The sequence below is a fragment of the Delphinapterus leucas genome, chromosome 2, assembly GCF_059928025.1.
Source record: "Delphinapterus leucas isolate spDelLeu-1000000601 "Yukka" chromosome 2, BTC_Dleu_Yukka2, whole genome shotgun sequence".
NCBI classification, from domain to species: domain Eukaryota; kingdom Metazoa; phylum Chordata; class Mammalia; order Artiodactyla; family Monodontidae; genus Delphinapterus; species Delphinapterus leucas.
In genome coordinates this window covers 93,078,406-93,092,268 of record NC_143130.1, presented here as the reverse complement: position 1 = coordinate 93,092,268, position 13,863 = coordinate 93,078,406, and the positions used below count along the sequence as shown (strand labels likewise).

At 44.8% G+C, this 13,863-nt stretch overlaps 1 protein-coding gene across 3 annotated transcripts in view; it reads left to right on the top strand.

The window, feature by feature from the left end:
• The first annotated feature begins 2,172 nt into the window (after window positions 1-2,172).
• Window positions 2,173-13,863, top strand: part of SQOR (sulfide quinone oxidoreductase) — a 46,609-nt gene continuing 34,918 nt past the window's right edge. For 2 of the 3 annotated variants that reach the window (XM_022587184.2, XM_022587185.2), the window contains exon 1: window positions 2,173-2,283. The gene's annotated coding sequence lies outside the window, so the exon portion shown is untranslated. The remainder of the gene's footprint in view (window positions 2,284-13,863) is intronic. The other variant, XM_022587183.2, reaches the window with a different exon arrangement.

Here is a 13,863-nt window from a genome sequence, read left to right as displayed (position 1 = left end):
AAATAATATCTGAGAATTTCCCAAACCTGGGGAAGGAACTGGTTATAGAAGTCCATGAAGCTAAGAGAACATCTAATTACCTAAATAAAAAAAGACCTTCTTCAAGACACATTATATTAAGATTGTAAGAAGTCAATGACAAAAAAATGACTTTTAAAGGCAACTGGGGAAAAAAGGATGGTAACCCACAAAGGAACCTCCATTAGGCTTTCAGCAGATTTCTTAGCATAAACCCTACAAGCCAGGAGGAAGTGGAATGACATTCTTAAAATATTGAGAGATAAAAGCTGTTGCCCAAGAATACTCTATCCAGCAAAATTATAGTTCGTATACAAAGAAGAAATAAACACTTTCCCAGACAAACAAAAGCTGAGAGAGTTCATCATCCCTAGACCTTCCTTATAAGAAGTGTTGAAAGGAGCTCTTTACCAGAAACAAAAAGGCAAAAGTACATAAAACTTTGAGCAAGGTGATAAATAGAACCAGAAAATTGCAACTCTCAATCAGAATAGGTTTTAAACACTTTATTATAGCATAAAGGTTAAAGGGGGGGAGCAGAAAAAAGTAACTATAACTACTTCAACTTTGTAACAAGCTCACAACATAAAGAGATAATTTGAGACAACAAAAACAAAAAGGGGGAAAAGGAAGAAACCCATATAGGTAAATGAAGATAAGATGCTATCAGCAGAAAAAGGATTATTTTACCTATGAGACATTGTATACAAATCTCATGGTAACCACAAAACAAAAATCTGGAGCAGAGACACGAAACATAAAAAAAGAGGAAACTGAGAAAAACATCATAGAAAACCCCCAAACTAGAATAGCAGACAGAAACACAAGGAAAAAGAAACAATGGAGATATAGAGCAACCAGAAAACAAAAAGTAAATGGCAGTACTAAGTCCTCATCTATTAATAATCACCCTAAATGTAAATGGATTGAATTCACAAATCAAAAGACACAGAGTGCCTGGATGGATTAAAAAACAAGACCCAACTATATGCTGCCTCTAGGTGACAAACCTCAGCTCCAGGGACAAGCATAAGCTAAAAATGAAGGGATGGTAGATGATACTCCAAGCAAATGGCAGACAAAAGTGGATGTAGCCATACTCATATCAGACAAAATAGACTTCAAGCCAAAAAGATAACAAGTGACAAATATAGACAGTACATAGGGACTTCCCTGGCAGTCCATTAGTTAAGACTCCGTGCGCCCAATGCAGGGGGACAACTTTATTAGGTTGCTTTTCCGAGCTCTTACCTCTTTGATTGCCTCAATTTTAAGTTTGCTAGGGTTCCTCTTTAAAAAGAAAAAAAGAAAAAAGAAAAAAAAGTTGACTGAAACAAAAAATTCAAAAAGAATTATTCAGAATTCACAGAACGAAATAAATGTAAAAGAAACGTAATTATACTTTCAAGGGACTTTAAAGTTTGTAACACATCTGAAGTTATAAAAGCTTAAAATTGCAGTAAGACTTCTGGACACCCTATATGTGTTATAAAAAGGTGCTCTAGATCTGATGTGGTCGAGGACCACTCACCTACACTTCGCACCTACTTAGAGCAGCCAACTGAAAACGTCCAGTCATCAAAGTAGGACGCAACGTGGTGTGGAGACCAGTGTCTGAAAGCCAGCCGACCCTGACCTCCACCCTGAGGGAAGAGCGCTGCTCCGGCGCTTACCAAGGCAAGTTTTGGGGCTTCTCTGAGCCTTGGTTACCTTATCTGTGAAATGAACGCGGGAACAGTTGTCTCTCTGGACAGTCTTGGGAACCAGATGAGAAGCCCAGCAGGGCTCACTGGACGACCCAAAGCAAACCGCCAGGGCCTCTATCCACAGCCCTGCCTTCACCTTTGTTCCTCCCAGTTACGCAACGGTGTAGGCACCCGGGAATGGGGGGAGCGACAGGTGGCCTCCGTGCCCTCCTATGTCGCGCCAAGGGCACCCGGCCGCGCTCCAGGGTGCGCTGCGGGTAGGGGCGTCTGCCCTGCCGGCAGCGCCCCGGGCCCTCTGGACTCGCGTCCCTGGCTGTAGCCTGTGAGCGCTCGAAGCCCGGGTGCAGCTCGCACTTGGCCTTGGCTCCCCGGCTCGTGGCGCCGGGCGGGGCAGCGGCGGGACCTTTCCGGAACTTTCCTGGGGTGGGGGTGGGCTCGCTCTCCCCGCCTCCAGCTTCCGCCCAGGGCCGGGCGGGCCCCAGCAGAGGCGAGAGCCCTCGCAGGGCGCGGCTGCTTTTGCTGCACCAACGCTGTGGCCGGAGGCTCTGCGCACCCCTGGGTAAGAGGCATCCTGCGGCCTATATCGGGCACTTGGCCAGGGGAGGGGGACCGGGCGGGGACAGAGATCACCCATAAGGCCGACTGTTAACCCAACTCTGTCCCAGCAGCTGGGACTGCGCGGCCCCTGTGTGTCGGGTTACGTCCCTCTTCACACTTTTCTTCCCCACCCCCGGCATCTACAGCTAGTGCTGCCCTTACTGGAACCCGGGTCTTGGGACTCCTTCAGGCAGTGTCGGGCCTTGGGGTCGCGGAGAGGCTGACCTGCGAGGGGCGGTTAAAAACCCGAAGCATCCGTCGTCTTGTGTATGGGAATTTCTTGGTATCTTAGTGTGTGGGAATTTCTGGCACCTTTCGCTTGTTGACACTCAGCATGGTTCCCAGGGCGCGAGGGGTGCTCAGCCCCCGGGGGTAGTAAGTGACGTCTGCTTGCCCACAGTGGGGCACATTTATCCACACAGCTCGAGGCACGGAGGGGCGCTCAAGGAGTCAGCTTCAGCTGCGGCTGGAACCAGCAGAGGAGAGCATTTAGGGCACGTGCTGAGCAGGAACTGGTGGAAAGGGTAGAAAGGGTCCTCTCATGGAATTGGGGTCCTTTCCTTTCCTCTTCGCTTCTCTCTTTTAGTCATAAAAGAATCCCGACCTAGCTTCTTACTCAAAGACACAGTGAGCAGAGCCTCTGGATTTGCCTGGGCTGCCCATTGCTGTAATGTAGGGTTCTGACCCATTTTTCTGCCAATTGCCACTTTGGCATTTCTGGGAGGCCTAAGGACCACTTCTTGGTGCAGTACTTTTGAAGGTGTAAAATAAAAGGCATAGAATTATAAAGGAAACCTATTTCAAAACACTTGTCAACATATTAAAAGAATTTATGCAGTAGTATATGTGCCTTTAGAAAAATGAATGCATTAAGTAACATGATCTAGCAGTGGATCTAAGAGCTATCATAATTTTGAAATAGTAATGAACACAAATAATATTTCAGGATTTGGGCAATGCTTGTAATGTAAGAAAATATCTGTGATTTCTATTGGTGACACAGTCATAGGTACTACTAGTACTGCTGGGGTTTCTTGCATAAATATATGAAGAAAGTGCTAAAATTCAGTTAGAGATTAGTGAAAATAAAGATATAAATTTTTATCTTCCACCCAAGTTCAGGAAGTCAGGTCACATGGCTTCTGGTCTTGACACTTCCACTGACTAGCAGCACGAGCTTGTCTTTTGGACTTCTTTTCACCTTGGCTTCTTCATTGTACTGTGGAAATAATCGTACCTTCTCAAGTATTTAAGGTATCCAGTATTGCACCTGGCACAGAGGGGTGAAATAGGTACCATTTATTAGAACTTGTCTCCCTCACTAGACTCCAAGCTTGTGGCAATCACCATTATGTCCCCAGTCCTGGTACATGGAATGTAGTCAATAAATATTGTTTGAATGAATAAGTGCATTGGAGAGGGTTGCTTGTAACTACATCTAAAAAACCCAGAATTTATCCAGGAGACAGCTGGTGGTTTGCGAAATGACTCTGCTTAAAATTCGAGCTGCTTTTTCCTACTGGCTGAACAATGTAGAAACACAGCTGGAGCTGGAGGGCTTGAAATGTCAATCAGGGCCTATGGGTCTGGGCGTGTGGGTCTGTGTGGCTGGTGTTTTGCCAGAGAAAATGAAATTGAGTGTTGATAGGAAACTAGAACTCCTTTGCAGAACAGTTTCTCCTCCATCTTGCCTGTGTCTAGGCCTGTTAATCTGATGTGATGTAACGCAGGAAATTGTCTTATAGGGAATGGAGACAGACCCATGATGAGGCATTTCTGGACACAGATGCACATTTCTCTTTCCTCTTTTCACGTTTCCCTGCTCCGTCACCCATTACATAACTCCTCTATGACCCTTGAAGATTTGATAAAAAGGGGCAGAAGGTGAAAGTTGCTACAAGCTGCCTAGACTAGACCTAAAGCCAGCTAGTTGCTTCTTAATTCCCAGCCTTAAAAGTCTATGTAATCCTGGACATACACACACTAACAAACGTAGTAAGGTAGATAGCTAGTGGGAAGCAGCCGCATGGCACAGGGATATTAGCTCGGTGCTTTGTGACAGCCTGGAGGGGTGGGATAGGGAGGGTGGGAGGGAGGGAGATGCAAGAGGGAAGACATATGGGAACATATGTATATGTATAACTGATTCACTTTGTTATAAAGCAGAAACTAACACACCATTGTAAAGCAATTATACCCCAATAAAGATGTTAAAAAAATAAAAATAAAATAAAATAAAGAAGGAAAATAAATTCTGAAAAAAATAAAAAAATAAATAATCATGCAGGGGAAAAAAAAAAAGTCTATGTAATCCAATAAATGTGGATGGTAATAGGAAGAAGAAAAGTAGATCCAGCTAGTGAACCCTGTGGTTTACTTTGTAAAATTGCTAAGTTGGGGCAGAGAGATGGGGAGAGAACTTTGTAAAGAACAGTAAATTTAGAGCACGCTGGGTCTGTCTACGCCTGTAACTTTGAAGAGGGCAAATGCTGATGTTATGAACTGAATTGTGTCCCCTCAAAAATTCATATGTGGAAGCCCTAATCCTCGTACCTTAGGATCTTACTATTTGGAGAGAGGGCCTTTAAAAAGGTAATTAACGTTAAATGAGATCGTAAGCGTGGGGCCCTAATCCATTATGACTAGTGTCCTTATAAGAAGAGGAAAAGACACCAGGGGTGTGCAGAGACAAGACCATTTGAGGGCATAAGAAGGTCCAAGCCTAGGAGAGAGGCCTCATGAGAAACCAAACATGCTGACACCTTGATTTTGGACTTCTAGCCTCTAGAACTGTGAGAAATCAATTTCTGTTGTTTGAGCCACCCAGTCTGTGGTATTTTGTTATGGCAGCCTGATCAGAATAAATACACAGGGTGAGGAATTTTATATTGAATGTGAGCTCTTTATTCTCTTTCTTCCTTTGTTGCACTGACCTTCAAGGCCATGTGTTCCAAATGATGTTGCCAAAAGATGGAGGAGGAAGGCTCAACCCAGATAAGTTTTCTTGTGTCAAGCCGCTGATATTTCTGGTTCAATTTTTGCTGTAGGATAGCCTGATGTTAATCAGGCAGACTAATTCAACCTGGACCTTGCCTTTTGAAAACAAAAGCTAAGCATCTGACCTTTTGGTTCTGCAGTTCCATAGGGTGAACCCTCCTTGAGGCAGTGGGTGCCACATGTCTGGTTGCATGAGTGGGGTTGACTCCCAGGGTAACTGGGAATCTCAAGGTGAAAAGAGTTGGTTAATATATCAAAATATTATACTGCTGCAATTACATAGGGCCCCAAGAGACCTTGCTCTTGAACTTCCAGCCTCTAGAACTGTGAGAAAATAAATTTCTGTTGTTTAGCTGTGGGTTCTCTCTCTCTCTCTCTCTCTCTCTTTTTTTTAAATGGCAGCTCTAACAAGTTAATATAACTTGGCACTCTATTCTAAGTCGTGATCCCAGCAGGTCCATCACTTTCTTTTAGGACCCCTCTCCTTTACCTACCCAAGAATATCTTATGCTCTCTTTCTACAGACACTCTGTATTGTCCCTTGGATCCTGTCTGAGGTCATTAAGGCCTTCTTCACCTTCATGGTCCTGTTAGGAAAAACAGTCTTAAGCAAATGACCAGCCTAGCTGCTGAGCCATGTACAGAGCAGATGCTTTTATAAATGCATGGTGGGTGATGGGATGATGGTGTTGGTGATCATCCTTAAGTACCATGGGGTAATTCCTTCCCAGTCATAATGAATTTACAAATTTGACCCTAGCCCAGCCCTCAGGGAGCTTTCATTCTGTGCAGCTGGGAACCAGCAGCTCTAGCCCAATCTACAGTAATGGAGAGGGAATATCTGTGTCTTTATCCTGGGACCAATCCCTGACTTGCAGCTGTAGCCCAATCTACAGTAATGGAGAGGGAATATCTGTGTCTTTATCCTGGGACCAATCCCTGACTTGCAGCTGTAGCCCAATCTACAGTAATGGAGAGGGAATATCTGTGTCTTTATCCTGGGACCAATCCCTGACTTCTGGAAGGGGGAGGCCTCAATATTGGGGCCTGTGGTGATTTCAGTCTATGGTACTTTCTTTCTCCCTTGGCAGTTTGCTGTAAGGCAGCCCATGGTGTCTTCATAGGAAAATGGTGTGTTTTAACAATCACCTTGTTTACAGTATAGAGTGTGAGAACATCCCAAGGAGGTGCTGCGTTTAGTAAATGTGGTTTTGTATTTCTGTGAGCATGTGCATGGTGCCTTAAGTGGGTGACGGGCCATCCTATTTTCTGGCCAACTGGGCTTGCACGATAATCGTGAGCCTTTCAAGGTCTAGGTAATCAAATCCAAGCTTGTTTTGAGTCATAGAGTAGGAGGGACCTTTAAAGCCAACTGGACACATCCACTTATTTTACGCTTGTGGAAGAGGACTCAACGCGGTTGCGACTTGCCCGTGGCTCCACAATGTCTGTTTCCTCACTTATAAACAGGGATAATAATACCAACCTCTCGGGTTGTTGTGAGAAATTATGTGAAGTTCACAGTGTAATGCCTGTCACGTAGAAAACCCTCAGTAATTTTTTCTGATGTTTTTGTTGTGTCTGGGACAGTGCACAGTGCAACTGCCCAGTGAATCATGGTCAGCAGTGGTGCTGGTGTCAGACTCGGGGGAAGAGAAAGGGAGATATGGTTTCCATTCTGATTATGTTCAAGGCTTGGTTACAAACCATTGTCATTCTTTGCTGCAGTAGTTTAGAGCTCCAGTCAATTTATGGAGTTAGTAGGACAAGTATTCACGTTTGAGTATCTGCTTGTGAACCTCTGTTTCCCTTTTCCCCTCGTTTAGAGGATCACAGAGTTTAAAAAAGGAAGGGACCTTTGAAACTACCCAGTCCAATCCTTTATTCCACTGATGAAGAAAACATGACCCAGAATAGTTAAGGACAAGCCCTACCTGGCACTACCTGGAATGTGGACTTGGGTCTCCTAACTCCTGACATGTCCTCAGACAAGGCTTTTGCAGGAATGGGAAACTGTGTCATTTATTCAGACATAGGAAAGACACTAGCTTAGGGCACCTGGCACACCTGTTACTGTGTCTACCCCCTCATTCTATCCTAACCATTAAAGTATTGAGCTTGGCATCTCTTCAGTCACGTTCAAACAACACATGTGTAAGGTGTAATTAAAGAGTCTCTTCTCATTGTGTTAAGACCTCACACGCTGGATTCCATGGAACAATATGCCTGACAAATTGGCCAGTCCCTGTTTATAATGAAACTCCACTCCTCAGAGACTTCTTGTATGTGAAACTCTGAGTGGGCATTCCAGCACTCCAGAGGCTGGTGAGTAATTTTATTGTGATCGTTGAATGGGTTCAGGAGATCAAGGCAAAGGTGGATCCCTGCTGTGTGACTGGAAGCAAATTAATTCCACATTAGGCCTCCCTCTCCTGTGTGTCTTGTCGTACAGTCTCGGGATGGACACACACAGGCATATGCAAACATTGAAACCTTCAGTATACTTGACTAGAGGCCAACTGTGAATGGTGGGGTTGAAGGGGAGCTAAATTGTGATGATTTATACACTAGAACGTGAGTGGTCAAGCTCCCACTGGCTAAAACAAGCAGAGAAACAAGGCACTTCCCCCCGTGTAATTCAGACAAAACCTTTAACTTCATTTGAAATAATCCAATTGACTGTCTTATTTTTTTTTTTTCTGGAGTTGTAATGTGAGAGAATTCTCTTTCTGTAAATAGGATTTTTATTTTCTGCTTAGCAAATGTATGGTTTGGTGAAATTGTCAGTCCCCCCCCCCCCCATTGCAAAGCTCTCTGATTGTAAAATGAACATGGGCTAGGGAAACTTGTAGGAAATTTCTCAGTAGCAAAGGGAGCCACTGTTTCATTGCCATGTCCTCATTAGTAACTCTTTTTTTTTTTTTTTTTTTCTGTACGTGGGCCTCTCACTGTTGTGGCCTCTCCCGTTGCGGAGCACAGGCTCCGGACGCGCAGGCTCAGCGGCCATGGCTCACGGGCCCAGCCGCTCCGCGGCATGTGGGATCTTCCCAGACAGGGGCACGAACCCGTTTCCCCTGCATCGGCAGGCGGACTCTCAACTACTGCGCTACCAGGGAAGCCCCCTCATTAGTAACTCTTAATCAGTAATTCTTTAAAGAAAATTCCTACAGTTTCCCCCTAAAGAGTTAGGGAACTAAAAAACCCAATGTGACTCTAAACCCTGAATCATCAGGGAGCTGTCCGGGATTGTTTCTGTTGCCTGGATGATTTTCTCTTGGTCCACTACTAGAGCACTACCTTCACAGCTTCATGTTTAAACAAACATTTGGCATTGTAACAGCTCTAGAGGTAGAGTTCCAACACGGCCCTGCAGGCCTAAATGAAGATTGCCCCATTTTCTTTATTTGTTAACAAAATAGTAATCCAGTTCCTGAATTCAATGGGGAGGTGGGTTGAGAGGAAGGGCGCCACCTGCCTAATCCCTTCTCGGGCTCAGCTCCTTCGGCTCCTTCGTTCTCAGGGCCCTCAGGGGGCGTGGTTTCCTTCTCTCTCACGCTGCTTTGGATCTTCACTGCACTCTGAGTAGTCCAGGGCTGTTACTGACACTGTCTCTCCAGTATAGCCACCTGAACAAGGTCCCGGTTCACATCCTTCCTTCTTTATCCCCTATGGCTAATTTGTCACAAAAATTCCTTCAACATCTGTTTTGCATTCACACCTTCATCTCTGTTCTCGTGTCTATTCGAAGCCCTTGCTGGTGCCTGAATTTCTGAATCAGCCATTTAATGGACCTTCATATTCCTGGTCTTCCCTGGGACAATAGACTCTTCTTATTCATCCCAGGTTCTGCAGTGCCTAGCACAGTGCCTGGGACATAGTAAACACTCAAAAATGCTGAACTCAACTGAATTGCTCTAAGTCATCCTTTCGACTCCCCCCCAGGGGGTCTTTTGCAGTTTCCTTAAGAACTTCCAAGGGCTCTCACTGCCTTTAGCAGGGACCACAGCTCATGTGCAGCTAGGGCTGAGCAGTAACAAAGGAGTATCGTAGGCCACGTGGGGCTGGGTGAGAGCTGGAACCTCGTGCAGGGTCTAGATGGGCAGTGATGACTCAGCTCCAGCAGAGAGTTGACATGTGAGAATGTGGGTTCAGTGTTGTCAGAGAGGCCAATAATCTGGAATCTCAAGGGTAGGATATCCAAAAATTTTAATGTTGGCACTAATTCAAAATTTAAGCAGAATTTGTGAGTCAAACAGAACACAGCTCTGGTCTGCATTGGGCCTGCAGGTTGCTACTTTGTGACCCCTAGACGAGATTATGAATTGTCTAGGATTAAGCCTCCAACCCTAAATTTTACTTAATATGCCTATACAGTCTTATTTCTCTGTCTTCCCAGTTGGCACCAGCTTAGGCTCTCTTCTCCTTGTCCACAGTTATGCCATGCTCATTCTAGCATTTGGGATTCTATCTCCCAAATCCCTAACTTGTCCCAAACTAGCCCAGACCGGCCCTTGCCTAGACTTCCCTGTTTCTGTCCACACAATGCCTCTCTCTTCAGCTGCCTAGATTCAACTTTGGCTCCGTCCCCACAGGGGCCCTTCTTACCTCTCATCCAGTCATTCTCTTTCCCTTACCTCTGTCTTATCTGAATCTTTATTTGTATTTCTTTTCTTTTTTTTTTTGCGGTACGCGGGCCTCTCACTGTTGTGGCCTCTCCCGTTGCGGAGCCCAGGCTCTGGACGCGCAGGCTCAGTGGCCATGGCTCACGGGCGCAGCCGCTCCGCGGCATGTGGGATCTTCCCGGACCGGGGCACGAACACGTGTCCCCTGCATCGGCAGGCGGACTCTCAACCACTGCGCCACCAGGGAAGCCCTTTATTTGTATTTCTATTGCTAGCACTGAATCAGGCCCTTATCATTATACCTGGACCTCTGTACTAGTCTCCTAACTGATGTCCAGAATTGGTTTTGTCTCTCTTTTGACTTAATTTTCTCCTGGACACTAGATTGATTTTCGCAAAGCTTTCCCCTCTGTTCTGAAAACTTTGATATATAAAGCCTCAGTTCCCTGGCATGGCCCTTTATAATCGGGCTATGATGTTTCTTTATTATCTACTCCTCTCAGTATCAGTCATATCTGCTTGGCCTTCCCAGCTTATTAGTCAGGGTCTTGTGAAACACTTGGCACACTCAAACAGTGCTGTTAAGGGTTTAATGAAACAACTATTTACAAAGATGTGGGCAGGGTTGAAGGGAACCAACAAGAGTGGTGAAGCAATGGTATTGATTTGGGGCCTGAAGAAGCAAGTAGAGGGAGTGATTACTAGAACCCTGAGTCAGGGCGGTAGCTGAGGGGAAGGCCACCCCATAGGAACCAAGGCCTTCAGCTGGAGGAATCCAGCATTGCTCAGCTGAGGCTTGGCTGGGAGGGGTCTGGGGAATAAATATGCGAATTTCATTCTTTTCGCATCCTCTGATCTCCTGGTGCCTCCCACTGGCTGAATCCAACTGGAAGCCAGAGGACCAGGGAGGCCAGCTGATGCGCACCTCGCAGGTCAGCTCCCAGGGTTTGGAGAGGGCAGAGAAGGCTGGAGAGAGGTCTGGAGGGCAGTAGCCTACTCTTTGATTCATTTACCTATGCTGTTCCCTCTCATAGCATCTCCACTTGTCCAAATGCTGCCGATCTTTTACCTGCTGCTCAGATTCTGTTTCACCAAGTTTTCATTGATTATTTCTTCTCTCCTCAAAACACCTAAGGTGTTTAGCTCATACTGATTACATTGTACTTTGCTTCTGCTAGTTAAATCTAAGATACGGGATATAAACCCAGATTTTTGGAAGCCAGCACCAACTTTCCTTCCCCTAATCCAGAGATGATGTAGGTGGTGGAAAATACAGGTGCCTCATTTTCTGGCAACTGTCCCTGAGGAGGTGGCTAGACAGTGCTGCACTCCTGGTAGGCTGCAGAGGTTTCCTGCCTGTTGCCACCAACTGTTTGGACCCCAGGGTTGACAAGAAGGGCCCAGATACTCGGTAAGCGTTGTGGGGATAGATGGGACCAGAGTTAGAACCAGAGTCTCCAACCATCAAGAGGTTTCAATTTCTCTGAGAAAACATATGCATCAAAATGTCAACAAATAACAGCGACCACAAGAAAGCTCCAAGAAGGGCAAGACAGGTACCATGACTTGTAGAACCAACCTGGGCTGGAGGGACTAGAGAAGCTGGGACTTGGACTGCACTTTGGGCCACGGCTAAGATGAGGAGACAGGAAGGGGCATTTCAGAAGGGAATAATAGCCGGGGTTGAGGGGCTAACGTGTACTCCATTCCACTAGAATGTAAGTTCCATCAGCACAAGGACCTGATGTGACACGTTCACTGGTTATTTTCCCAGCACAGCTCCTGGCGTAATGAAGGATAGGATCTCAGTAATTGTCTTAGTCTGTTTGGGCAGCTATAACAAATACAGTAGCCCCCTGTTATCGGTGGGGGAATACGTCCCAAGACCCATCCCCCTCCCCCCGCCCCAGTGGATGCCTGAAACCATGCATAGTACCGAATCCTGTATATATATGTTTTTTCCTCTATGTGCATACCTGTGATAATGTTTAATTTATAAATTAGGTACAGTAAGAGACTAACAACAACAATAATAAAATAGGGCAATTATGACAATGTACTATAATGACAGTTATGTGAATGTGGTCTTCAAAATATCTTGCTGTATGAATTTAATGCCTTTTCCATCCTAACTAAGCACTTATCACACCGGGGCTGTAACTTTGGCAGTATGAGGTGCAACATCAATACTAACACGAATTTCTTTTTCCTTCTTCATAATTTCATGGATAGAAGATTCATTCCTACTGTAGACCTTAGCAAACTCAGTATATGATTTCTTTTATTTTCTTAAGTCGAGATCTTTCACCTTTTCAATTAAAGGGAGCATTTTACATCTTCTCTTTGGCAAATCCAAATTGCCAGCATTGCTACTCTTGTGCTTTGGGGCCTTCATTAAGTGAAACAAGGGTGACTTGAACACAGCACTGAAATACAGTTGATCTGATAACCGAGGTGGCCACTAAGTGACTAAGGGGCAGCATACGCTGGACAGAGTGACGATTGATGTCCCAGGTGGGGTGGAGTGGGATGGCGTGAGATTTCATCACACCACTCAGAATGGCATGCAGTTTTGAACTTACGAATTTTTTATTTCTGAAATTAAAAATTTAATTTCATTTAATATTTTTGGACTGAAGTTCACTGTGGATAATTGAAACCACAGAAAGAAAAACTGTGAGTAAGGAGGGACTACTGTACCACAGACTGGGTGGCTTATAAACAACAGAAGTTTATTTCTAACAGTTCTAGAGTCTGGAAAGTCCAAGATCAAGGTGCCAGCATAGTTGAGTCAGGGCCAATGTCTTTTCCCTGTGTCCTCACATAGTAGAAGGGGTGAGGGATCTCCCCGGACCTTCTTTTATAAGGCACTAATCCCATTCATGAGGGTTCCACCCTCATAACCTCATCACCCCCAAAGGCCTCACCTACTAATACCATAACCTTTGGGAGTTAGGATTTCAACGTATGAATTTTGGGAGGGCACAAACATTTAGAGCATAGAATGAATTAGCAGATGGATGGATTTATTCAGTACCTTTGTATGTCAGATGTGTACACAGTGAATGAAGGTAGTACTTAATTAATTCAGAAACACTCTATTGAGTGTAGAGGAAAACACAAAGCACTAGGACACATCCCTACTCAAGCTAGAAAGGGAAAGATGTACACACATCTCACTACCTTTAACCTTCCAATATTTAAATTAGACATTCTAATGTTAAAAAAAACTTTCCCTTGGGGAATCCTGTGGTGGTCCAATGGTTAGGACTCCACGCTTCCACTACAGGGGGCCTGGGTTTGATCCCTGGTTGGGGAACTAAGATCCTGCAGGCCACACAGTGTGGCCAAAACCAACCAAACACCTTTCCCCTGAAATTTGGCTCACCTTATTATTGGCCTACCTTATCAGTAACTGGCAAGCTCTGCTGTTCTTCCATTAGCATCTAAAGCTAATAGACTGGGAATGGGACCAGGACTGGGTGGGGAAATTTCTGTCCATCTGCACAGGTCCTTGTATGTAGTAGGTACTCAACGAATACTTGTAGAAACGTTCTTAGATACAGCAGTATTGTGGCCATGCAGATTTCATGTAACTCTTTCCATAAAGATATGATTGCACATTTAGCATAGCTAAATGTAATTTAATCTGCATACCTTTTGTGTAGGAAATAAATCTGTAAATAAAAATATAGCTTAGGTGATGTTTTTTGAGCACTTCTGGCTGATGACACCTCTCTTTTATCAAGGTTAAATGGCTAAAATATATGGGAAAACTTTCCTTGTTGGAGAAGATATCCCGTTTCAGTACATTAATAGAGTGGGACAAAAGAGAGGACCACCCGGTGCTGTATTCTTCAGGAGTAATTATTGCATTAAAAAATCATACCGTAGCTATGTTATTTAGTTGCAAAACTTGGCTC